The sequence below is a fragment of the Phascolarctos cinereus genome, unplaced genomic scaffold (genome assembly GCF_003287225.1).
Source record: "Phascolarctos cinereus isolate Bilbo 61053 unplaced genomic scaffold, phaCin_HiC Scaffold_4;HRSCAF=312, whole genome shotgun sequence".
NCBI classification, from domain to species: Eukaryota; Metazoa; Chordata; class Mammalia; order Diprotodontia; family Phascolarctidae; genus Phascolarctos; species Phascolarctos cinereus.
The window spans coordinates 461,115,736-461,142,652 of NW_027555847.1; the positions used below are offsets into that span (position 1 = coordinate 461,115,736).

The 26,917-nt window shown below is 38.6% G+C and overlaps 1 pseudogene; it reads right to left on the reverse strand.

The window, feature by feature from the left end:
- LOC110219031 (high mobility group protein B1-like) overlaps positions 1-26,491 on the reverse strand; it is a 37,858-nt pseudogene extending 11,367 nt beyond the window's left edge.
- Positions 26,492-26,917: the final 426 nt, after the last annotated feature.

The window sequence follows — 26,917 nt, forward strand, 5'->3', positions numbered from 1 at the left end:
GATAGTCACTGACTATAGCAAATGGAGGCAGTGGAATAAATGAAGGAAAAAACCAAGAATAGAAGACAACATTTTCATAAAAAGATATTCTGGATCGATGAGTGGCCTGAGATACTGCAACAAAGTCCCTCAGTATCCAGTAAACTGACCTAGTTATTCTGATAAGAGCTATAATATCTTTTAGTGAGAGCAAAAAGGATTTTTGTACTATTAATCAAGTCAAAGATTCTTTCAAAATGTAGAAATTCTTTCATATTTGTCTCATTCTCTAAAATTTTTCCTTTTGTGAATGTTTTACAATAAGCATAATATATTATTATACAGTAGCATATGTTGTAATTTATGAATATACATATATATAATGTATTCTTTTTTTGCATTTACATTCAATAATGTCATTCAAATTTTTTTTTTAGAGATAGGAGTATGCCAAAAATGTTTGGAGACCATTTGTCTATGTCACTTAGTCCAGATCTTTTTTGCTGTAATATACCTCCCACTCCTTTCTGAAGGAGCTAAACACCTGGCTCACAGGCTTACTTTCCATTCCAAACACTGCATTTATAATCAGTGACTTTATTATTTAGACCAAGTGTGGCACTCAATATGAAACCTGCCTCCCCTCCCTCCCTTAATTCTCTCTGGGCTGGCTTGCTTACTCCAACCCACAATCACGCTTGCCAGTCTGAGGGAATTTCCCAGTGGTGGAAACTGGGGGATGGTAAGTGATCAACCACAGCCATGACTATATCGCTATGATTTCTTTCTCAGGGTCCTAGAATTAACCTTAGCATATTGGAAGATACAGTACTATCACTTGGCATTGTAGCTTCAGAGCGCCCAACAGTGTGCTTCCATTTATAAAAAATCAGTCACGAAGATATCTTTGATTTGTAAACATGAAATATTTATTTTCTTAACCTAAAATTAAAAAAAAATCAATGAAGGCATAAAATCATTAAAAAACATGTAATTAAGAAACTTATTCAGATAAAGGGGCAAGGGTCATTTTCTTTGTGCCTGAAAAGGCAATGACTGTTGACAAGACATTCTGAAATAATAGAAAGAGTAGGGGACTAGATTTTACCAAGCTTGGAAAGCTTCAAATACGGAATCTAGGTTCTTGTCCTCTCTCTACCACTAATAATTGTTTTATCTTGGAAAAGTTCTAAAACATGAAACGTCTATTAAAGAGCAAGACAAAAGCAAGAATAAAGACCACATTTACTCAATAGAATGTAAAAATGGGAATAATAAAAATATAATAGTCTACCCATAAACCTGGGCCAAACTTTTCCATTTTAACGCAAACAGTGACTGTGGGAAAGAATGACCACACCCTGATAGAAACTTGGCAGAGAAGGACCATGAGTAAGGAAATTCATTTGCCTGGGACGACTCACAACTGTGGACTTCAGGTCTTGATATCCTTGGCTCCTTTAGAGAACTTCCAGCCCCACACATCACTTGCTACCCAAAATCTCTTCTTTATTATCTGCTCCCTTTGAAACTCTTACAACTCTACTACTGGTAAAAGCTGCTTCTCTGCTACTCTCTGTTACTTATGGTAGTGCTGAGCAACATTACGCTCTTTTAGAAAATATATTTTAGCGCAGCTCCAGAAAAATCTTTCTTCTTTCTTTTCTTAAGCCATAGAGAATAGAAAAGTGCAACACAGACACTCCTGAGAAGTCTTTCTTCTCCCAGACTTTAGATGTAGACATCAAACAGGTAGTAAGTTCAGACAGTTCTTCAAATAGTAGAAGATTCTGTTTTCTTCCAATCAAATTTCAGCAACTATAGCATTCTTCTCCAATCAAATTTCAACAACTATAGTGTTCTTCTCCAATCAAATAGCTCCCACCATCTGCTGCTAAATATGCCTGTTGGTTGTGCTGAACTGTTGTCCATTTCTATATTCTTTCTTTTCTCTCATGAGTCTTTCTCATCACCTTCTGTATATTCAATCCCCAACTTCTATCTTCCCTTTCATTCAGCTTCTTCTCCAGCTTCCATTCCTATCTTCCACAGCAATTAATGCCTCCTCCCTTTTTTCAATCAGGGTCTTCTTATATTTAGTAATTCATATAAGTAATCATAATTTGAAACTCAAGAAAATCTAAAAAATCTAAAGTTCTAAAGAATCTTTATTTCATCATCCCATATTCCACAGTCATTTGATTTATAGTTTTTCAGTTATAACCTTAAAAACCCTGAAAACACTAATACATAAATGAGTTGATGGATAATTGCTTTAAAGCCATCTTCATTTTCATTAGGAATTATTTTTTCTCTGAAAGTAAGTCATTCAACAAAAACAGTTAGTTGATAAGCATTTCTGTAGTACTTATTTATGTACCAGGCACTATGCTAAGCCCTGGAGATAGAGCCCGCTCTTCCTCCCAAAAAAAAGGTAAAAGCAAGATTCCTGTCCTCAAGGAGCTAAGATTATAAGGGGAAGGGGGGGGGGGTTAACATGTAAATAACAATGTACATACCAGATAAGAAGCTCTTTTCCAAGTGGAGGAAGATGGCGCCTCTGAGGAGAAAGCTGCAGCTTGTTTTACAAAGAATGACAATAATAACAACTAGTATTTCTATGGATTTTAAGGTTTCCAAAGCACTTTACAAGTATTATCTCATTTTATTCTCATCACAACCCTGGTTGGTATATGCTATTGTTATTTCCATTTTAGAGTTGAGAAGACTGAGGCAGACAGAAGTTAAATGACTTGTGTGGGGTTAGGCAGCTAGTGAGTATCTGAGGATTTGAACTCAGGCTTCCTGACTCCAAGTCTAGTGCTCTATCTACTGTCCACTAGCTGGGGTGTGGTTCCACAGAGGAGTGATCAGGTAAGTAATTATCCAGGAAGCACTGGAAAAAGAAAAACAAAAACAAGTAGAGGACTCTGATTTCAGATAGAGGCAGCTATTCATCAACCTAGGAGGCTGCTAAGTAGCAATGTGTATAGAGTACCAGCCCTGGAATTAGGAGTATCTGAGTTTAAATCCAGACTCAGACACTTACTAACTGTGTGACCCTGGACAAGTCACTTAACCCTGTTTGCCTCAGTTCCTTGTCAGTAAAATGATCTGGAGAAGGAAATGGCAAGCCAAAAAATAAAATAAAAACCCAAATGGGGTCACGAAGAGTTGGACGTGACTGAAACAACTGAACAAAAGGTTGGATGACTCCCTGTGATCTTCAGGCACCCACCAAATTAGAAGGACCCTGACTCCATGTGGGTGAGAACTTTCATTCTTCTAGGTGACCAGGAAGTCACAAAGACAGGCCACCGGAAAGCTACATCAAGGGAAACATAGCTTCAACCCTGCCCAGCCCCTTATGCCAATAAAGTCCTGACTTTGCTGACTTTTCCTATACTGTATTGTGGGGAGAGGGGGGAACCCTCATATATATTGGTTTTATCACACGACAAAGGTTCAGCTCAAAGCTGTCTTCTGCAAGTGGCCTTCCTTAATCCCCCTTAATGTTAGTGCTTTCCCTCTGAGATGACCTATAATTTAATCTGCATATATATATATATATATATATATATATATATGTGTGTGTATATATAGTTTGAACATAGTTGTTTGCATGTTGTCTCCCTCATTAGAATGTTAACTTCTTGAGGGCAAGGACTATTTTTGCCTTTTTTTGTGTCCCCCAACATTTAGCATTGTCCTGACACATCGTGAGTGCTTAATAAATGTTTGTTGACTTGAGATCTAGAGAGCATCTAGAAAGCATTGCTAAAGATTCTGTAGTCCTGGGAAATAATAATAATAATAATAATAATGACAAAAACCTTTAATCACTGATTCTTATCTCAGGCAATCACTTCAGAAGATAAAAGCAGATTTGTAAAGTGAACAGCTAGTTAAGAAGATGGGATCTGAGATCAGAAGTTGGATTTCTAGATCACAGGGTGAGAGGTGTGCTCCTAATAAGGGTTAATAAGAATGTATTTATCTGGAGTCTTGCAAATTTAATCAGAAGGGATTAAAAAACTAAAAAGGGCAGGGAAGGGAGAAAACTGGCTATGTACAGCCACTGAGCTAGATGCCAGAAAGAGCAGCCACAATGTAATAAGAATAGTGTAAGAAGAGCATATACCTCAAAATGGTCAAAAATTTTGGGGAAAACTCCATGCATACAAAATATTCACAGCAGGATTTTTTGTGGTAGCAAAAATCCTGGAAACAAAGTGATTGACTGTGGAATGTCTGAACAAATAGGAATATGTAAATATAATGAAATATTATTACAGTATAACAAATGATGAATATGAGGAATTCTGGGAAACATTGGAAGACTTGTTTGAAATGATGCATAGTAAAATAAGCAAAACCTTGGGGTAGGTAGGTGGCACAGTGGATAGAGCACCAGCCCTGGAGTCAGGAGGAGCTGAGTTCAAATCCAGTCTCAGACTAGACACTTGACACTAGCTATGTGACTCTGGGCAAGTCACTTAACCCCCACAAAAATTGCCTCACAAAAAAAACAAACAAAACAAGCAGAACCAAAACAATATGCTCAATAATATAAAGGAAAACAACACCTAAAGGTGCGAAAATTCAGATCCATGCAATGGCCACTTGTGAACCCAGAGGACTGATAATGAAACAAACCTCCTTTGTCTTGGTTGAGAAGGTTTTGTCTTGGTAGTGCTAGGAACTAGCCAATGAGGACCCAGACTTTGGAGCAGACACTCAGATTTTCCCTTCTTAGTGGTTTATTTAGAGCATGGGCAATGTTCCTTGCCTGATTCCAACCAAACAGGTTAAGGCTTGGTAAGCCTGCTTATCACCATGAAGGATTGAGGGGCTGGTATCCTGTAGTGACAAGAATCCCTCTTGCATTGTGCCAAGCACTGGGGATTCAAATAAGAAAAATCGATAGTCTTTTGACTATCAATTGGTGAATGACTTAGGGTTTTTTTATAGATTTGACAAAGTTCTTTATATATTTGAGATATGAGACCTTTACCTGAGAAACTGTCTATAAACGTTTTCCCCAATTTTCTGCTTTCCTTCTGATCTTCCAAAGAAAGAACTGATAAATAGAAGTATATACAGAATGATTTGCATATGTATGCATGTATGTACACACACATTTGTGTCTAACAGCCATCTATAAGAAAGGGGAAGAGAGAAGAAAAAAAGGGAAAAAAGGTTGGATGATAACTTCATTATATATTTATAAGGAATAGCAAGTTGTACATAATAGATTTGCAATTTCATGTGCAATCATTTTTTTTCCTATTCTATGTTGTGGAATGCTTGTTTTTTTTCCTTAAGTTCATAATAAAATAAATTAAAAAAGAAAACAAACAAAAAAAGAAATAAATAGTCCCTGTCCTCAAGAAGCTCAAAATCTAGTGGAAGAAGACAACTCACTAAAGGAAGCTGAAAAGAGGGAGACAAAAACTAGTCCCCAAAACTATCCAGTGTAGTCCAAACTAGATTATAATATAATTGGGAAATATTTAACAAAATAAATTAAAATATAATGCAACACAGATAATGTTAATTGTGGATTTCCTAAGCCAACATGTGGCCTGCAGGAATCCATCTGAATGAATGCCCACTGGACTTTCAGGGGACTTGCATTCTAGTTCTGTCTTTTCCACTAACTGTTCATTTGAGATAAGTCATTTCACCACTCTAGAGCACATTTTCTCATCCATTAGATTAAGGAGTTGGACTCAGGTAATCTGTTAAGATCCCTTCCAATGCTAGTAATTTCTGAGTCAATGAGGAAAGGTAATTTAATGGTATGGAAAGTATACTGAACTTAAAGTTAGCAAACTTATCAGCACTGAGCATCTTCACCTGCAAAATAATAATTTATTACCTCACAAGGTTATTGTAAGGAAAGTACCTTATAAAGCTTAAAGCCCTACTGTGTAAACATGATTTTTTATTATTATCATCGTTATTATTGTGACATATGTCCTCTGGCTCTCTCTCCAGAGCCAGGCTGATATATCTAACCCCTCTGAATTCCAGAGGGGCACCCTGAGGAGTTGGGGGAGTAGGCTCAAAACTTAGCTCAGTTCTTACAAAATACTGGTCCCTTCATGTCCAGATGAGCATGACTGCCAAATGAGTCCACCTGGGCTGGGGTCCCAGAGATTACACATGAATCTTTACTCTTTGCTCCCCAGGGTATCAATGCCATGCTGGCTGCAAAACCTGATTCCAGGGTACCCTTCAGACCTCTTGAACTCACAACATGCCTTCATGGCCCTCTACTTGCAATGGAAAAGGACAAATAGAAAAGCCAAAGTCTGGCTAATTGGAGTTTGGGGGGAGGGAGGGAAGGAGGGAAGATGAATGAACTCAGAAGAGGTGAAAAGGCCTGAGGCCTTTCCCCTTTGCACATGGTCTCTGAGGGAGAGGAAGAGTCACTTACATCTCCCAGATACAAATGAATCAAAGAAGAAGTAGCTAAAGCAGACTCAGACATTCTGTCTATACAGCCAGTGAAAAAAAGGCTCCTCCCCACAATGTGAGAGTTACAGAGCGTCTACACAGGCTCCATAGTTCACATGAGGCATTTCCCTTACACCTCATCCTGGTTCTCCTCTGAGCCATCTCCCTAGCATCCAAGCAGAGAGGTTGGATAAAGTGAGAAAGCTGATAGGTCTTTTCATTTGCCAGATCCATATCACATGATTACTACTAGGTTATTTCTTTTTCATTCTTTCTTTTTTTTTTTTCAGTGAGGCAACTGGGATTACGTGACTTGCTCAGTCACACAGCTAGTCAGTGTTATGTGTCTGAGGCCAGATTTGAACTCAGGTCCTTCTGATTGCAGGGCCAGTACTCTATCCTCTGCTCCACCTAGCTGCCCCTATGAGGTGATGTCTAAGGCCTCTTTTAGCTCATGATTTCCAAAAGTAAGAAATATCCATGGAAATTCCAAGAAAGCAAATTAATTACTTTAGAATAGTGTTCAACAGATTGAATATTAACAAGGTCCTAGGCTGACTAGGCAATGCCTATGTGGTATAACTTCAGAGAAGATCCTCTGACTCAGTCCTCTGGAATGAAAGTTTATGAACTTTGGAGGTAACAAGGATATCAGGTTGAATTATTCTAGTCTGGGGGTGATGGGAAAATCTAAGTTCTCCCTCCTTTGGGGAGAGGAAAGTGAGCTTTTTAGTTGGCTAAGTAATCATATGAACAGTTGGGTGATGCAGTTGATAGAGATCCAGGCCTGGAGTCAGGAAGAACTGAGTTCAAATCCAGCCTCAGACACTTACTAGTTGTGTGACCCTGGGTAAGTCATTTAATCCTGTTTACCTCAGTTTCCTCATCTATAAAATGAGCTGGAGAAGGAAATGGCAAACTACTCCAATATCTTTGCCAAGAAAATTCCAAATGGGGTCACAAAGAGTCAGACATGATTCAATCAACTGAACACCAACAAAGCAATCACATAAGAATACGGGTTAATTACTGAATGCCTGGTGACAACAAGCTCTGTGATTGGCTAAGAGGGAATCTGGGATTATAGAACTGTAAATGAGCTTGGTCAAGGAGCTTGGGTCAAGAGGGCCTAGATAGGCAAATTCCAATTTAACATGAGGCAATTTTGGTGTAGAACAACCTCTTTTTAGAGGGATCAGACAAGATATTCACCTAGGTAGAGTGGGCGCTAGGCCAAGGGAGCTCTATCCAGTTAGTCTAGGTAGAATTCTTTTATATGCAATACATTGTGCTAAATGTTGGGGGTATAATGATGGAAAGCAACACAGATCTTATCCTCGATGTGTCTACAGTCTTCTAGGGGTGATAAGTCGGTAGGGGACACATACAAATATTCGTACTACAGGTTTAAACACATTCAAAGTCATAAGACAGGAGAAGTATAAAGGCATTAAAGATACAAGTGTTTGGTAATGTGCCAAGTAGCCAACACTGGGCACATTTCTCTAGAACAAGAAGTATACTCAGGTGTTACAAATGTGCCCACAGGTGGCAGCTAGGTGGATCAGTGGATAGAGCACTAGCCCTGAAGTCAGGAGGACCTGAGTTCAAATGTGGCCCCAGACACATAACATTTACTAGCTTTGTGACCCTGGGCAAGTCACTTAACCCCATTGCCTAGCCGAAAAAAAAAAAAAAAAACCCAAACCCCCCCCAAAAACAAATGTGCCCCACAGTTCTCATCCTGACTTGTTTGCTAATACTGGGGGCAATCTGTGTGTAGTCACTGAAATAACAAGGGGTACAAACCCCGACTAACCCATATACCCACAAACTGTAGTAGTAAAAGAAAGAAAAGAGACCCAGGCCCAGTCACTGGAGATGACACAGCCACATATGCCTCCTGCTCTTACCTGATCTCTCCCTTGCCTCTACTCCACTGACTACCCCGTTATGCCCACTGATTCACCAAATTCTGTCTGCCTGCCACATATCACCAAACCACTCTGCCAGCCCCAGATTATGCATGATTATCATAAACATAGCATTACATATCAAGGTTTCATACAGTAAACCAAATATATAGGTCATATGTAAACAAGTAACATCACTTAGAATAGTGTCTGGCATATAATAGGTGCCGAAGAAATGCTAGTTGATTGAGTAACATTACTTCCCAGGTTTACATAAAGAAGACCAAATACAGAGTCTATTCTATTGTAAGCTTCTTGAGGGCAGTGATGGCTTCATTTTTATTTTTGTATCTTCAGTGTTTGTCATGGTTCCAAGCACATACTAAGTGCTTAATAAATGCTTGTTGAATTGAATTGAATGAAATATACAATACATAGCACCACATATGGAGGTTACATATAAAGTACATTACATGTATACATTACATATACTCCACTAGAGGGCACCTTCTGGTTACATGTGTTCTTCGCTTACGTATTTGCACTATAGTAGAAAACTTTGCTGGGTGATATATTATGTTTCTACACATGATTTATGAGCCTGGTCTACTGGATTCAATCATAATGTAAATGTTATGTATCATGAACCCACATGTTTCTTATGTATCTGAGATTATTGCCTATGATTATGGTGTATATGAATTAATGGTTGTTTATGATGTGTGTCTAAGGATGTACCTATATGCCTAATATAATTTATAGGGACTTCAAATTTGTGTACTGAAAGGAAGATGCTATATGAACCAGCATTGCTTTTGCCCTTCTTGGAGCATAACTTTAAGTACCCAAAATGGAGAGGTAAGACTAGCATTCTTTGGAGGAAGTTTCAGGAGTCAGAATCCCATCAGATTTGAGTCTACGTGCAAAAACTGCCCCAAGAGACATCAACTTGGAAAAGAAAATGGAAGCAAGTAAGTGTACACAGAGGAGACTACGTCATCTGGGGAGTCCTGTAGTATTCCTGAGATGCCATGGTTAGAGATCTAAACTGATAGAATAACGTTTATTGAGCAGAATATGCTAATGCTACAGCCTATGCCTGTAAAGGTCAGGAGCCAAGCAGACTAACTACTTGGGTACAGATCTGGAAGCCCAGAAATGGAACCCAGATAAATCTAGTTGCAAGGAACTGGAGTAGATTTCCATTCTGGCCTCAAAGAGCATGTTGAGAGGAGATTGAGGGGCAAGGGAGAAAGAGGCAATTGAGTTTTTCCTTACCTAATCTATCCACAAGCAAGAGAGATAGTTTACTCATTCCCAAAAGAGTTTTTTCCCCCAATCACCATCTTAGGGTCTAGGAGATTATATTCATTTGTGAAGAGGGGAAAAAAGAAAAGAATGGTTCTTTTGTCTGATTATTTCTTCCTCATTAATTAAATACTTTCCTATTGGATTTAGGGCTCTTAGAATATGATCTATGAATAGAAAATGTGGCAATGATAGGACAATAATTAGCACACTTGATTGCCTAGAAACACTTAGAAAAAAGTGACAAAGGGCTCCAGGCCCAGAGTTCTTGGGTAGAACACATGGGACTAATGTTATAGATAACATTATCACATATGATACTTCATTTCCCATCTCTGTGTCTTTACACTGGCTATTCCCAATGCCTGGAATGCCTCATCACCTTTCCTTTTTAGAATCTTTAGTTTCTTTCAAAATTCGATCATTCCATTCTACACGAAGTTCTTCCTGACCCCTCTCCCCCATATTTATTTTACTTATATATGAATATATTGCAAGTTTCTTGAGGGCAGGGACTATATCATTTTTATTTTTGTATGATCAGTGTCTAGCACAGTGCCTGGAATATAGTACACACTTAATAAATGTTGGCTGATTGCTACATAATAGCCCCATACTAAGAGACAGGGACTACCTCTAGTCTAATCTTCATCTTTTTCCCAGCACCTAGCACAATGCTTTGAACAGAATTCTTTGATATGTTAAATTCTTTGTGGTTTCATGTGTGTGGGCACTCTTTCCAGAAATACAGATTAACACCTCCATACCTTAGTAGGCAGTCTTTGTCAGCCATTGTGACCAAAATGATTCATTGCTTGGGGCCAACCTTCTGATGAGACTTTGTAGAGGCTAAGGTCTTTACAAGTATTCAATGATTGGAGTCAGGTGGGGGAATTTGGGAGTGGAGATAAAGGGAGGAAAGGTCACCCGAACCAGGTGGGCCACATCAAAGGCCACCAAAGACAAACTTGACCTCTTTCACAATTTTGCCTAGCAATTGTCCTGTAAAGATCAAATTATTTTCTGTTTAATGGCGACCATGAGAAGATTTCAACTGAACAGCTATTTCCAGATCACCTACTATGTGCACAGTAATGGGCTAGACACTTTAGGGCATACAAGATGAATGGACTACCATCTCTAAAGGATCTTGTAATCTTCTCTAGAGGAGAAAGGAAAGTCTAAAACAACAAAAGCCGGTAACTTCCCTAGGTTGCAAATTGCACAGTTATATGCAACTGTTTTCATAGAAATGTTATCGGAATTCCTCAAACAAATTATTTTTGTCTCCATAATAATAATAGCTAACATTCACATGGGCAGTTAGGTGGCATAGTGGATAGTGTACAGGGCCTGAAGTCAGGAAGACTCCCCTTCCTGAGTTTAAACCTGGCCTAAGACACATATAGCTGTGTGACCATGGGCAAGTCACTTAACCCTATTTATCTCAGTTTAGTCATCTGTAAAATGAGCTGGAAAAGGAAATGGCAAACCATTCCAGTATCCCTGACAAGAAAACCTCAAATGGGGCCTTGAAGAGTTGGACACAACTGAAAACAACTAAATAACAACAACATTCACATAGTGCTTGAAGGATTGCAAAGAATTTTACAAATGTTATCTCATTTTATTCTCACAAGTACCTTGGGATTTAGGTGCTATTATTAACTGAGACAGACTGTGATAAGTGACTTGCCCGGAGTCACACAGTTAGTAAATGTCTGAGGCTGGATTTGAACACAGCTCTCCTTGACTTCAGGCCCAATGCTTAATCCACTTCAAACCACCTCTCCCCCTTTTTCTGATGCTGCCTTCAGATGTTTACTTGTGTGATATCTAGAAAAGCTGGGACCCTCCCTATAGAAACAAAGGGACAAAAAGCCTGGCAAAGTGAACTAGATCTCCCACTAGTGTTCGCCTTATTAAAGAGTTTAACTGACAAGCTCATTAATGTTACTTTCAATTACCAGAACTCAAATATGTGACCTGTATGGTAGGTCACAGCCATCATCACCATGAAAAATCGGTCCTCCCTGTGAATATACTTCTTGTTTAAACAAACCATAGGAAAATGTGTAGTGCCAGATTCTTGGAGCCAGAGGCACAATGCATTTTTTTCTTAAATGTTTATATTGCAGAGCCTGTAGAAAGTAGTGCAACAAAGATCTTTTAGTGGAAGTTAGCGACATGGATGAATAGGGTTTTTGTGTGCTCGTCAAATGCTGGCCCTCCAAAGAACAAATCAAAAATTCATTAGGAATAATTCTGCTTTACCCAGTGATGGACAGAAATGACGGAGAGAGAAGGGAGGAAATTATAAGGGACATTATTCTAAAGAAGTAACAGAATCAAATGTCAAAGGACTCTGTTAAACTAAAACCAGAACCAGATTAGTCCGATTTCAGCTGTGAGCTCCCGCCCCTCCTCCTCTCCACCCCACCCCACCCCCCACTGCCACATCCACACACACATACATTTTATCCCAAGTGGAATTCATCCCTACGCAGTCAGAGCTGCTGCAGCAACACAACATAGTGAGTTACGATTCTGTGAGCTGCAATTCTTGAGGTTAAAAAAAAAAAAGGAAAATTTCCTCAAATCTTTGAGTTTAAATTCTGAAAGTGCAAAGAAAATAAGTTTTGTTAAGACTTATGTCATGCAATAGTCATACAAACTGAGAGGTGGGCTTTGTTTAAATTGGGGTGGGTGGAATTCCAGCATTTGCCAAGTGGCTATTTTAGGTAATCCCTCTATGTGAATGCATTTTCCCTCCCTACACCCAGACTATACAACGCTGGGATTGATGAGAGGCTAATTTTAAAAAAAAATCTATTTCCTTCCCACCTCCCACTCCCCCATTCCCGAGTGCACATTCAAACCCAAGGAGAAGAAAAAAAGAATCCCAAATATCAAAGTTGCAGAAGGCCTTTAGCCAATCAGTATCCATCTGAGAACTTCCAGCTAGGGAAGGGAATGAGGTGGGGAAAAAAACCCCAAAGAATAGAAAGTGTTTCTCTCAGCATCAGCCTCAACCTCAGCTCTCCTCCCCACCCCTCACCCCCACCCCCAAGCCAAGCTGGGTTTTGAGAGGAGTGGCTCTGGGAGGGAGTGGTGATAGCCACAGCTGTACCACATAATCAGGGCTTGGGAACGTGGGTGATCGCTGTTCTTTATTTTGCTACAAACCTGCAATCTTTTTTTTTTTTTCTGAATTGAATTTCTCACCAAAATACAGTCTCTTTAAAATGCTGGTGAAGAGTTTATGTGTATCTCCCAGCTCATGGAAAGCAGAAGCAGTGTTGGAAGTGGCAAATGTTTCTACCTAGACGGGAAGGCCAGCAGTCAGAGCCATCCATACTAGTCCACATCCATCCTCACAATAGCCCTCACTCTTCCCCTACATACCTTACATTCCATTTCTATTTCTTTGTACTTACCCTTCGTCAGTCCGTTACCTGTACTCTGCCCCCCTCACTTCCCCTTCCACCTTTATTCCCTCTCTCCCACACAACGACTGCCCCTATCCTGTCCCAGAGGGATGCAACAACAGCAGCAAAATTATACAAGGAAGTAAAAGGGGATTGGAAGCCGGCTCAGCCATGGATGCGGCAGGTCCACTGCAACAGTTCTCTTGGCTGGCTAAGCCAGCTCTAAAAACAAACCTGTCTCTTTTCCTCTCCTCTCCTGGCTCCTATCTCTCTTCCTCTTTCTCCTTTCTCTCTTTTCTCCTCGCTTCTGCTATTCTCTCTCTCTTCACCTTCTATCCCTCCTCTCTTCTCCCCTCTCCTTTTCTTCTTCCTCTTTCTTCTCTCTGATCTCCTTTCTTTTCTATCTTACTCTCTTTTCTTATGTTTCTTCTCTTTTTTTTCTCCACAACCTTAACTCTAACCAATATTTTACCAAGAAAATGTATTTCAATGAAAAATTCAGTCCAATGGATGGGTGCAGCTCATTTAATCATTCAGTCATCCAAAACCCACATAAAGTTACTAACAAAAGGCTCTAGTCCTGATATCTTTGTCAGGTATGAACCTCTACTGATCAAATTGAACAATATAGCACATCGAACTAAGTGAAACAGCCAAGTTAATCCAATTGGGAAGGAGTACGATGCTTCTAAGGGGCGGCTAGGTGGCGCAATGGATAGAATGTTAGACCTGGAATCAGGAAGATTCATCTTCCTAAACTCAAACCTGGCCTTGGACTAGTTGTCATTTAACCCTATTTGCCTCAGTTTCCTCACTTGTGAAATAAGTTAGAGAAGGAAATGGCAAACCATTCCAGTATCTTTGCCAAGAAAATCCCAAGAGGAGTTGGACGGGACTGAAAAATGGCTAAACAACAATAAACAACAAATGACTCTAAATGATGTTGCCCCGGTCTGTAACCTGAGCATTCAAGTACCCAGCCAGCCTAGTGATGGGGAAATCATTTCAGCCAAGACCCTGAGAGGGAGTCACTTGGGAAAAGGGGGGAGAGAAAAGAAAGGCCTCTCCCCTTGAACAAAGCAAAACCTTGTGAGCTCTAAAAGTTCCAGAAGACTTGTCCCAACCTTGTCTCTGAAACATCTGGTAACAGTAACTGCACTGCGAGCCAAGAACAAACTAGATACATTGAAGAAAAGTTAGCTTTAGGTCTCTCTAGAATGTGAGCTCCTCCAGGCCCGGGAATGTGTGTCCCCACCTCGAAGGGAATTTTAGGAGCACTTCACCAAGGAAAAGACTACTAACCAAGGATGTCCAGGAACTTTGTAAGCTCTAAATTTGCCACATGTGCTCTAAGTTTCAGTCCTAAACATTCTTCCTATACTACACACATGGATACACATATACATATGTATGCATATGCACACATATGCATTGTGTGCATACACACATAGATATGTGTATACACATATATGTGATGTGTGTGCCTATATGTATATACATATTTGTGTTACATATGTATGCATACCTACATACAAACAAACATACATATGCATATATATGATTGTATCCCACAATTGGGGAAGAAGAAGGGGAAAAAGGATGTTTTATACCAACTGATCTTACCACACCACCCTATTAGGTAGTTAGAAGTTAGCTGAGTCTAATTGGTCAATTTACATCATTGACAAACATGAAGGGAGCACGCCAGTTGGGGTTAATGAGCAAGAGAAATGACCCTCCCCAGCTCTCAGTTAGCCTCTAGAACACTGAGTGGAAAAGTAGAAGCCGCCCTCTGGGACCACCACTTCCAAAGAAAATAGGGTTTTAAGAGAGTAGCGGCAGAGTCTGTGCTACGCCAGAAATTCAATTCAGGAGGAGGGAGTGTTAATAGCATTTCTGTGAATCACATTTGAGAATGTGACTATCACAATTTTACACTTTTCTGGCATGGGTGTGACTGTGATCAAGACAGATTATGAAGGACGGGCCAATAAGCTGCTAGAATCAATGGAAAACTGATATGTTTAATAGAAAGCACAGATGAGCTTGTAAAAGAAAGGCATCCAGGATGGTGAGGAACGTTCAGATCATCAGTCTCTGGGGATCAGTTGAAGTCACTGGGGCTGTTCGTCCAAAGAAGAGAAGACTTATGGAAATATGCTAGTTGCTTTCAAACAGCCAAAAGGTTGCACTATACTTCGAAGGATTTGATTTGTTCTGATTGACCTCAAAGGGAAGAACCAGAAGCAAAAGGTGAAAGTTGTTTCTAGATTAATTTTGATTTCATTATATTGGAAGAAAACAACTTCCCCTCAATGAGGGCTATTTCCAAAGTGGAATGAGTTGCCTTAGGAAATTTGGGGTTCCCCCTCCCTTTCCGTCATCCAGCAGAAATTGCAGGACTTCTCACTGGTGATGTTGTAGACACAATCCTTGCTCAGGGATGAGCTGGATCAGATGTCCCATGAGGTCCCTACTACCTCTGGGATTCTGTGACCCCAAAGTCATTGGAAATCTGCTTAGTTATAAGCAGGCCATAGCAAAGTCTTCATCATGACTGCTTAGGAGAAGTAAGTGATGTAAAAGGCTCCATATAAGACAGGTGTCAAATTTGAGACTGTAAATCTCCAGAGTGGCAGAATTAAAGTAAAATGCAAATGCAGATTAAAATGCAACTGGGAAATGTTTAACAAAAATAAATAAAAATGCGATACAACATTAAAAAAAGACTCTGTGAATTGAAATGAAATCCTATTTCCCATAGGAAAAAGAAAAAGGATAAGGAATCTTAGCCTTTAAAAAGAAAAATTGTGTTTCCTTGTGCTTGTTGAATTCCTCTTAAGAAAAGGATTATCGTTTATTCTTGTGCATAATAAATTAAATGCTATGTAATGACAAAAATAGTACAGGCTACTATCAGAGAAAGTCGTTTCCACTTTCGAATAATGGGATTTTGAGTGTTGAAAGAATATTAGGGTTCATTGAGTACAATACCCTAATTTAACAGTTGAGAAGACAGAGGCTCAAAAAGATTTTTGTGACTGAGGTCATGCAAATAAAATCAACAGGGAGTAAATCAGATCAACAAATATTTTCGAGTACCTAATGTTTGTTCCATATTGCCTTGGGATGCCATATCTATTAAGATTTGGTGTGCCTATCATCCTAAATTTAATCTTCATTTTAGAAAATTATCTAGGTCATAGATTAAATCTGTATCAGCAGACCTCTGTAGGTAATTGTGTGGTAAGATTAGACAGATAATGTCGATTATCGGTCTGAGTTTGAATTTTAGCAATATTATCTGCATAATTATGACATTTCTATTGTGGGGTTTTTTTGTCCTGAAATAGCTTCCTTTCCTCCACTATTACCCTTTTTTTCTCAATTAAACATAGAATTAGGAAGGGGTATAGGATAAAGGGCAGTTAGGTGGCACAGTGGATGGAGTGCCTGGCCTGGAGTCAGGAAGACTCATCTTCCTGAGTTCAAGTCTGGCCTCAGACTCTTACTAGCTGTATGACCCTGTGCAAGTCACTTAACCCTATTTGCCTCAGTTTTCTCATCTGTAAAATGAACTGGAGAAGGAAATGGCAAACTACTCCTATATCTTTGCCAAGAAAACTCCAAATGTGGTCACAAAGAGTAGGACATATCTGAAAACGACTGAACAACAACCATATATATAAAGGAAAGATATTCTAGTCCTCATTCTGCCAGTACCTTACTTATTTCCTAGTAAGTAACCCCTCTCAGCCTCAGTTTCCTCTTCTGGACATAGAAGGAATTGGATTACATGTTCTTCAAGGTCTCTGCCAGTTCTCACATTCTATGAGTATATGAAATGTATACCATCTCTATGTTATTGTTGTGAATTTTGACATTAATGGTGCCTCGAATAAGCCCAGAGGGGACTGTGCCTACAGCAAGACAGAAAGAGGTATGTGGAGGATCCTCTAAATATTCTCATTCAAGCCTCAACACTTGAAATATGGCCAACATACTAAGTAAGGGAATTGTTGCGCTTATGTGTTTAGGGGGCAAGTTTGTTGGGCCCTTAAAAAAAATATAAATGGAATTCCAAAAGGCTCATGATGGAAAATGCTATCCACCTCCTGAGAAAAAACCATGGAGTCCAAATGCAGATCGAAGCACACTATTTTCTCTTTTTTGTTGTTTTTGATTTTTCTTTCTTGTGGTTTTTCCCTTTTGTTCAGATTCTTCTTTACAACATGACTAATGTGGAAATGATTGTACATGTATAGCCTATACCAGATTGCTTGCAGTCTTGGGGAGAGGGAAGGGGAGGAAGGGAGAAAAAAATTAGAACTCAAAATCTTATAAAAGTGAATGTTGACAACTATCTTTACATGTAATTGGAAAAAATAAAATACTATTAAGTGGAAAAAACGTAAATGGAAAAAGAACTTTGTTTAAAGATGCTCAGAGTCCTGATTCTTAGATCTAGAAATGTGAAAGGGTATTTAGAAAAATAATTGCTACCTTAATCCTGCCATTAGCTGCTTCGGTTTTCCGTACTACTAAGATGATTATTTTGATACTTGGAAAGTCAGCATAAAGGCAACTCCCCCAGAACTGAAACATTTTTTAAAAAACTAACTCCCCTCAGAAATGTAGTGAAACACAGAGAAATCATTCATAATGGCTCCTCAAGCAAAAATTCTTCAACTTTTCTGACACTTGGGGCAGGGGGAGGGGAACACAGAGAAACACTGTTCACTGTAGATTCCATCTAGCACTTGGTAGTTGAGTGTCACCACCAAAGCAACGAACAGGTCACAGGCTTCTCTGAATGGGTTTTTGTCCCATTGGGGTGGTGGTATAGCTGGGGGAGGGAAGGAATTGGCCCCACCAAAATTCATTACACTGACTTTTTCAATAGCTGGGCAGCTGTGGTGAAAAATAGAGGCTATCCACATGGCCACTTGAAGCTGGTCAAAAGAAAATAAAAATGGAAATACTAAAACATGGGCATCTCCATGTTAGGTGATCTAGGCATACACAGCAGGCTGGATGATAAAATGGCCTGGGGAACAGCTGGATGCATGAAGCATAGGTAGGCACCTTTGAGATCTAAGATTGCGAGGAAAATTCATAACCAAACAAGGGACAGAGAAGGTTACAAAAATAAAATCATAGAAAATAAAAAAGGGATTTTTTTATGCACATGTACACAAAATCTTACTAAAATAAGAGAAAGTTTTGATTGTGAAAATACTTTTATATTACATATCTTTGATAAAAGTCTAAGTTATGCAACAAAATTTCATACATTCATATGTTTACACACATATACAACTACTCTTTTAAAAATATATGCACGACACACTTTTAAGTTTAATCTTCATTATTAACATTTTTCCCATCACTTCTCCATCACAATCAACAAAACAAAAAATCAAGTCATGTTCTGTAGTTAGTATTTGCCAATTTCTGAGGTGTTAATGCTTCCACTAAAAATTTAATATCATGAGCCAGGATGAGCTGGCTCCAGAACCCCCTGAATATATAAAGCTAAGAGCTATTCCCCAGTAGATAAGTGGTTTGAGGATACAAGTATAGAGTTTTCGAAAGTAGAAATGAATATGATCAACAACCATAAGAAAAACATGTACTAGATCACCAGTAATAAGAGAAATGGAAGCTGAAACAACTCTGAAGTTTCATTTTCTACCTGTTAAAAAGACAATGTTAAAAATAGAAAAAACCAATATTGAAGCTGAAAGTTATATGAATAAATCAATAAACTACATTTTCTAGAAAACAATTTTTGCACCAGAAAAGTGATGAAATTGTTCATATCCTTTGACCCAGAATTCCCACCAGTTCACATATACTCCAAGAAGATCAAGAACAGTAGAAGGGCTGCCAGAATTTTCATCACAGCATTTTTTGGTAGAAGAAAAAAAAAGGCAAAGTGGAAGAAAAAGACTGGAAACAAAGTGCTTGTCTTTTAGTTAGGAAATGACTGAATAAATTGTGTCATATGAATGTGATGTGTTTTTTATTGTGGTGCAAGAAATAAGGAATATGAGGAATTCCTCCTCCTTTTTCTTGCTCTTCTCAGCCTTGACAATTCCTCCTTTTTCACCAACATCAGGTTTTCCTTTAGTCTGGTACGCAGCAATAACCTTTTCATATTTTTCCTTCAGTTTAGCTGCTTGTCATCTGCAGCAGTATTATTCCACATTTCTCCCAATTTTTTTGCCACATCTCCAACAGAAAGACCAGGATGCTCCCCTTTGATTTTTGGACGATAATCAGAAAAGAATAAGAAAAATGTCAAAGGAGGCCTCTTTGGTGCATTGGGATCCTTAAACTTTTTTGTTTCTCCTATAGGTGTTATGTAGGTTTACATTTCTCTTTCATAACAAACCTTATCAGCTTTTGCCATGTCCTCAAATTTTCCTTTCTCTTTAGCAGACATTGTCTTCCACCTTTCTGAGCATTTTTTAGAAAATTCTGAGTTCACAGAAGCATCTGGGTGCTTCTTCTTGTGTTCCTCTCAGCAAGTTTACACAAAGGACCACCTTTGCCCATTTTTGATTACTTTTCCCTCATCACTGCACAGAGTAGTCCAGTGCCCATCCGGCTCTTTCTTGCCCCAGCATTGTCTCTATGGAGCTCAATGTACTGCTGGATATGATGAATTCCCAAAAATTTGGGAAAATTTGGTTGAATTGATAAAAAGTACCAATATAATGCAATTAAGCAATATCAAGAAAACATACAGTCTCCCTCTCTCCATATATATGTGTGTGTGTGTGTGTGTGTGTGTGTGTGTGTGTGTGTGTGTGTGTGTGTGTGTGCGTATACATATAATCAGAACAGTAGAATCAAGAAAAACAATCGTAAAAGCCATAAGACTTTAGATCAATGCATTGATTAGTCTGGATTCCAAAAACAGGGATGGTGAGGTATATTTCCCTCATCTGAGCAAAGAGATGGTAGACTGAGGATAGAGTAAAACATTCTCAGACATCGTCAATATGTTGGTTTGTTTTGCTTAACTGTATTTCTTTGCTGTAAGGAAGAGATATATGGGAAGAGGCCAAGTATTGAGAAGTTACAGCCATGTAAAACAAACTGCATCGATAAAACATTTTAAGAAGATAATGGAAATCTTGGGGAAGGAGTTTCTATTTTGGGTGAGAAGAAAGAAAATGCAAGTAGGGTGGTGTTGGAATAAGGTTAAAGGAAAGAAAAGATCCTAAACATTATTACAATTATCATAATCATGAACATAAACCAAGCTGAATCAATTTGAAAGAGAAAGTAGGCTAACATTTATTTATTTGCTGGTGCCTTTTGTTTTTATATCTGACTACAGCCTTGTACATACATATAACACCCCTCTCTACCCCAATATTGAATCCTCCCTTGTAATTAAAAAAACAGTTAAGCATAAATAATTGATGCAGTGGTCATCTCTAAAAGTATGCCACATTCTATACCCATAGTACCCTATCATCTTACTGAGAAGAAGGAAGTAGGTTTCATTATCTGTTCTCCAGATCAAAATTATGAGTACTCAGTCATCAGTCAACATTTATTGTCAGTCAACAACATATTATTTATTTATTTATAAAAGCATCCACTTTTTACAAAACACTATATTAAGCTCTACAAATAAAGAAGAAAAACAAGATGATCCCATTATTCTGAGTTCAGAATGGGGAAATGGATGTCTCAAAGGAAGGAAATAATGAATTTATGTGAAGCACATAGCCCAAGGAAATAGAAGAAAAGAAATAGGCTAACAGCTTTTAAATAAGGGGTGAGGGGAAACTGATCCAGAGGAAGATACTATCAATACCATTTTCTGAAAAAGACTACCTACAATAGCGTGCATATAATTTTAAAAAATACTACTATTTGTGTAAACTTTTTTTGTATCTTTGGTAGAAATAAATGCATCTCTATGGTACAATCATATTTTAGGTCTTTTAAAGGACACAGTCTCAGAATTTCAAAGGTCACCTAGCCTAAACAACACTTATCAAGAATTCTTTCCAAAACATCCTTAACATGTAAGAGTCTAGCCTTTGCTTGAAGACCACTAAAGAGGAACCCACAACCTTCCAAGGCAGCGCATTCCACTTTGATCCTGAGTCACTGGAGTTTATTGAGTAAGAGAGAAACATGGTCAGACTTGTGCTTTAAGAAGATCACTTTGAGAAAGAACTACGGAGTTTGAATGCAGATTGAAGCATACTATTGCTATTTTTTCCTTCTGTTGTGTTTTGTTTCCTCTTTCTGGTGGTTCCTCCTATTGGTTCTAATTGTTACTTACAACATCACTAATGTGAAAATATGTTTAATAGGAATGTATATGTATAGCCTATATCAGATTGCATGCTTTCTTGGGGAGGGAGGTGGGAAGGGAAGGGAAAGGAAAATTTAAAACTCAAAAGCTTATGGAAGTGATTGTTGATAAATCAAAATAAATTAATAAAGTTTAAAAAAAGATTACTTTGACAACAGAATGGAGGATATTCTGAGGGAGAGACTCGTGGCAAGTAGACTCATCAGCAGGCTATTGCAATAGTACAAATACAGCAGCAATCATCAAAACTGCTTGGTACTGGCTAAGAAATAGGGAGGTGGATCAGTGGAATAGGTTAAATATGCAAGACACAGTAGTCAATGACTATAGTAATCTATTATTTGATAAACCCAAAGACCCTAGCTTCTGGGATAAGTACCCACTCTTTGAAAAAAGCTGCTGGGAAAACTGGAAAAGAGTATGGCAGAAACTAGGCATAGACCCAAATCTCACACCATATACCAAAATAAAGTCAAAATGGGTTCAGGACTTAGATATAAAGGCTGATACCACAAGTAAACTGGGAGAACAAAGAATAGTTTACCTATCAGATCTATGAAGAACAGAAGAATTCATGACCAAACAGGGGATAGAGAATATTATGAAAAGCAAAATGGATAATTTTGATTACATTAAATTGAAAAGTTTTTGCACAAACAAAGCCAATGCAACTAAGATTAAAAGGAAGGTAGAAAATTGGGAAAGAATTTTTACAACCAGTCTCTCTGATAAAGGCCTCGTTTCTTTTTTTTCTTTTTCTTTTTTAAGGCAATTGGGGTTAAGTGACTTGCCCAGGGTCACACAGCTAGTAAGTGTCAAGTGTTTGGTCTGAGGCTGGATTTGAACTCAGGTCCTCCTGACTTCAGGGCCAGTGCTCTATCCACTATGCCACCTAGCTGTCCCCTCATTTCTAAAATATATAGAGAATTAAGACAAATTTATAACAACATAAGCCATTCCCCAATTGATAAATGGTCAAAGGATATGGGACAGACAGTTCTCAGATGAGCAAATTAAAGCCATCTATAATCATATGAAAAAATGCTCTAAATCGTTATTGATTAGAGAAATACAAATCAAAACATCTCTGAGGTACCACATCACACCTATCAGATTGGCCAACATGACAAAACAGGAAAATGATAAATGTTGGAGAAGATGTGGGAAAATTGGAACACTAATACATTGTTGGTGGAGTTGTGAAATGATCCAACCATTTTGGAGAACAATTTGGAACTATGCCCAAAGGCTACAAAAATGTGCATACCCTTTGACCCAGCAATAGCACTTCTAGGGCTATATCCCAAAGAGATCAAACAAATGGGAAAAGGACCCACATGTACAAAAATATTCATAGCAGCTCTTTTTGTGGTGGCAAAGAATTGGAAATTGAGAGGATGCCCATCAATTGGGGAATGGCTGAGCAAGTTGTGGTATATGAATATAATGGAATACTATTGTGCTACAAGAAATGATGAACAGTCTGACTTCAGAAAAACCTGGAAAGACTTGTATGGTCTGATGCTGAGTGAAGTGAGCAGAACCAAGAGGACTTTGTACACAATAACAGCCATGTTATGCAATGACTAATATTGTTAAACTGAACCCTTCTCAGCATTACAAGGATCTAAGACATCTCCAGAGGTGTCAGGATGGAAAATGCTGTCCACATCCAAAGAAAGAACTATGGAAGTCGAATCGCTATCACTTATTTTTACCTTCTGTTGAGTTTTGTTTCATCTTTCTGATGGTTCCTCCTACTGGTTTCAATTTTTACTTACAACTTCACTAATGTGAAAATATGTTTAATGGGTATGTAAATGTAAAGCCTATAACAGATTGTGTGCCGTCTTGGGGAGGGTAGGGGGGAGGAAGGGGGAGAAAAATTTTCAACTCAAAAGCATATGGAAGTGAGTGTTGGTAAATCAAAATAAATTAATAAAATTTTTTATAAAAAATATAGTACAAATACAAGGAGATGAGTGCCTGCACCAAGGTGGGGAAAGAGTCAGAGAAGAGAAGGGAGTATATGTAAAGCTGTCACAAAGGCAAAATTGACAAACTCTTAGCAACAGATTGGATATGGAAGAGGTAGGAATTTGTCAAGTCAAGAATGATGCCTAGTTTGGGAGTCTGGGTATCTGACAGGATGATGGTACTCCTTATGGTAATAGGGAAATGAGGAATAGGAAAGGGTTTGGGATAAAGATAATGAGTTCAGTTTAGGATATGTTGAGCTTAAGGTGTCGATGGGACATGCAGTTTGAGATGTTTAACAGGCAATTGGAAATGCAAGTCTAGAAGCTGGGAAAGAGGTGAGGACTGGGATAAGTAGCTTTGAGAATCATCAGCATAGAGATGATAATTGAATTCATAGGCATTGATAAGCTTCTCAAGTAAAATAATATAGAGGGATAAAAGAAGAGGGCTCAGAACAGAGCCCTGTGGGACATCCACAGTTAGCAGTCATGACCTAGGTAAATTATTTAGCAAATGAGAATGAGCAGGAGCAGTCAGATAGATAAGAGGAACACTAGAGAGAGTCATGTCACAAAAACTTAGGGAGAAGATAGTATCAAGGAGAAGAGGGTGGTTGACAGTGTCAAAGGCTGCAAAGACATCCAGAAAGATAAAAACTGAGAAAAGGCAACTTGGCAATTAAGATCATCTGGTAACTTTGGAGAGAGAAGTTTTGGAGGGATGATGAGGTCAGGGAGCCATACTATAGAAGAAAGTGAGAGGAAAGGAAGTAATAGGCATCTATTGTTGACAGGATTTTAGCTACAAAAGGAAGAAGAGATGTGGGATGATAGCTAGCAGAAATAGATGGATCAAATGAGAGATTTTAAAGGATGGAGTTGCACATGGGCATGTTAGAGAGGGAGATATTGAAAGTAGGTGAGAGAGTGGGGATGATGAGGAGCACAGCAATCTGTTGAGAAGATGATACAATGGGATTATTTGTGGATGTAGAGGGTCTTGCCTTGGCAAGGAGAAGTATCACTTCTTCATGAAAGACAGGGCTGAAGCACTAGAAAGTGGAAAAAAGCATGTGGGTGATAAGAGGAGGAAAAAAGGAAATGAGGGAACTCTCACCAAATGGCCTAAATTTTTTGAGTAAAATATGAGGCAAAGTTCTTGGATGAGAGGGTAGGAAGAGAGGAAGCAGTGAGAAGTTTTAGGACAGATTAAAAAGGTTTGGAAAAGCCACTGTTGTGAGTGGGATAGACAATCAATTAGGAAGATATAAAAATACTGCCTGGCTGTAATTCCAGTTATGTAGCATAAATTTGTAGTGGATCCAGTCAGTACAGTTTCCATGGTTCTCTCCAGTTTCATTTAACAACTCCTGAGCAGTAGTAAAAACAGAGGATGGTAGGAGTCATCCAGGATTGAGGCTTGTCAGGGCAAGATCAATGACAGGATAAAGAGACAAGAGTCTCAAGAGAGGAGGAAAGTGTAAAGTGAACTAGTTTACCAAGGAGTCAGGATGGAGAAGGAAAGAGAATAGACAGGGGAGGGCTGATGGTCTGTGAAAGAACTAAGGGGGTAAAGGGAATAGCAGTCATATTGAAGGATTTGAAGTTGTAAGGCAGAGAGAAAGGTGGAATGGAAACAATATAATTAGTTAAGGAAATTTCAGAGTTCATGAACATGGAAATTGTACATTTGTGGGTGATGGCAAGATCAAAGGTATGACAATCTCTGCATGTGGCTGAAGTGAAGTGGAGGGGTAGATCATGTGCAGTGACTAAGCTGAGGAACCATTAGGTTAGAATGTTTGAAATAGTATCAATATGTATGTTGAAGTCTCCTAATACAAGGGCAGAAATTAGGGAGGAGAGAAAGACTGTGAGCCAGTCACTGAATTCATCGATAAAAGAAGGGGAATGTCCTGGAGGCTGGCAGACACCAGCTAGCAGAATTTCAATTGGGTAGTAGATATGGATTGAAAGAATCTTCAAAGAAGGAGAGGTTACTGGGTGATGGTGGTGAAGGGAGAACCTACAAGAGGCAATGAAGAAGAAGGAGTATTCATACTTTTTCATCTCCACCAATGAGTGGAGGGAATGAATGAATATGCAATCAGTGCTAGAAAGGGTGGACAGTGAGACTGTGTCATCGAGAAGAAGCCAGGTCTTAGTAAGTACCAGAAGATGAAAGGAGAGGGAAAGGAAAACATTGAAGATGAAACAGTTTATTACCTATGGAGCAAGTATTCCAGAGAACACAGCGGAAGGGGTTGATCGATTTAGAATGTGATACTGGGGGCTGGGGATGTTGAGGGGGATGGAAATAAGGGTGGGAGCAATGGGGCATGTAAATAACATGCCATCCTCTAGCCTTCCATCAATCCTGACTATTCTTTGAGTAAAGTCATAAACAATTCCAAATCTACCAGACTTACCAGCATTTAGCTCACATCTCTCCATCTTTTCCTCAAAGACAGCATAAGAAGAAACATGGTTTAGTAAAATGACAGACTCAGACATAGCAGAGAGTTAAGCTCAAATCCTGTCTTCAATTTTTACTCATTATGTGGCCATGGGCAAGTCTTACCTCCTTCAGCTGTAATATAAGCATTAGTATTAGTATTAGTTATTAATTAGTAATTAATTAGTATAAGCATTAGTAATAGTATTACCTGTAGTGTCTACTTCACAGGGGTATTCTAAGCACCAAATGAGCAAAGGTACGCATAATACTTTACAAATCTTAAAACACTACACAGATGTCAGCTATTATTATTGTTAAATCTTTGCTGTAATTCAAGTACTATGTCTACAATATTTCCTTAACCTACTGGTCTTATAACCTTGTCAAAAAAGAAAACAAGGTTACTATAACATGACCAGTTCTTGAATACTTTTGGCCCTTAATGATCATTGATTCTCTTTCTAAAGCTCACAAACCATTCCTTTAATTTATTGCCTAATAAGTACAAAATTTTGAGACTAGCATTCAAATCTCTCTGCTCTCTAGCGCAGCTTACCTTTCCTGCCCGTGGTCCATCTCCAGTCAACCTGAATCTCGTCTTTCCACAAGACTTCCATGACTCTAGAAGAGAGAGTGAGTCTGATGACTTTCATAGCTCTACCTTACTTAGCTCCAATTCATACTCAAGTCAAGACATGACTCATGATGTCACTGGTCCTCTTTGAAAATGAATGACAAACGACCACTACAACAACAAACCATTCCTTTAATAATAAATGTGATCCTGAATTGTGCTAGGCACCAAAGTCAAGTACACAGACCTACAGTTTTTAGACTCTAGTCTCTTCCCTTATTTGGAAATTGACACATTTATGACAAACAGGGCCTATGTAAGACAGGTGGCCAGAAGTAGTTGTTCTTCTGAAAGTTCCTAAGGTCAAACAAAGAAAAACTGGTATAGGAAAGGAATAAGAAAGTAGGAGAAGAAATTGAAAATAAATAAATCAGGAGAAGCATGAAGCCAAGGTATTCTGTATACTTTG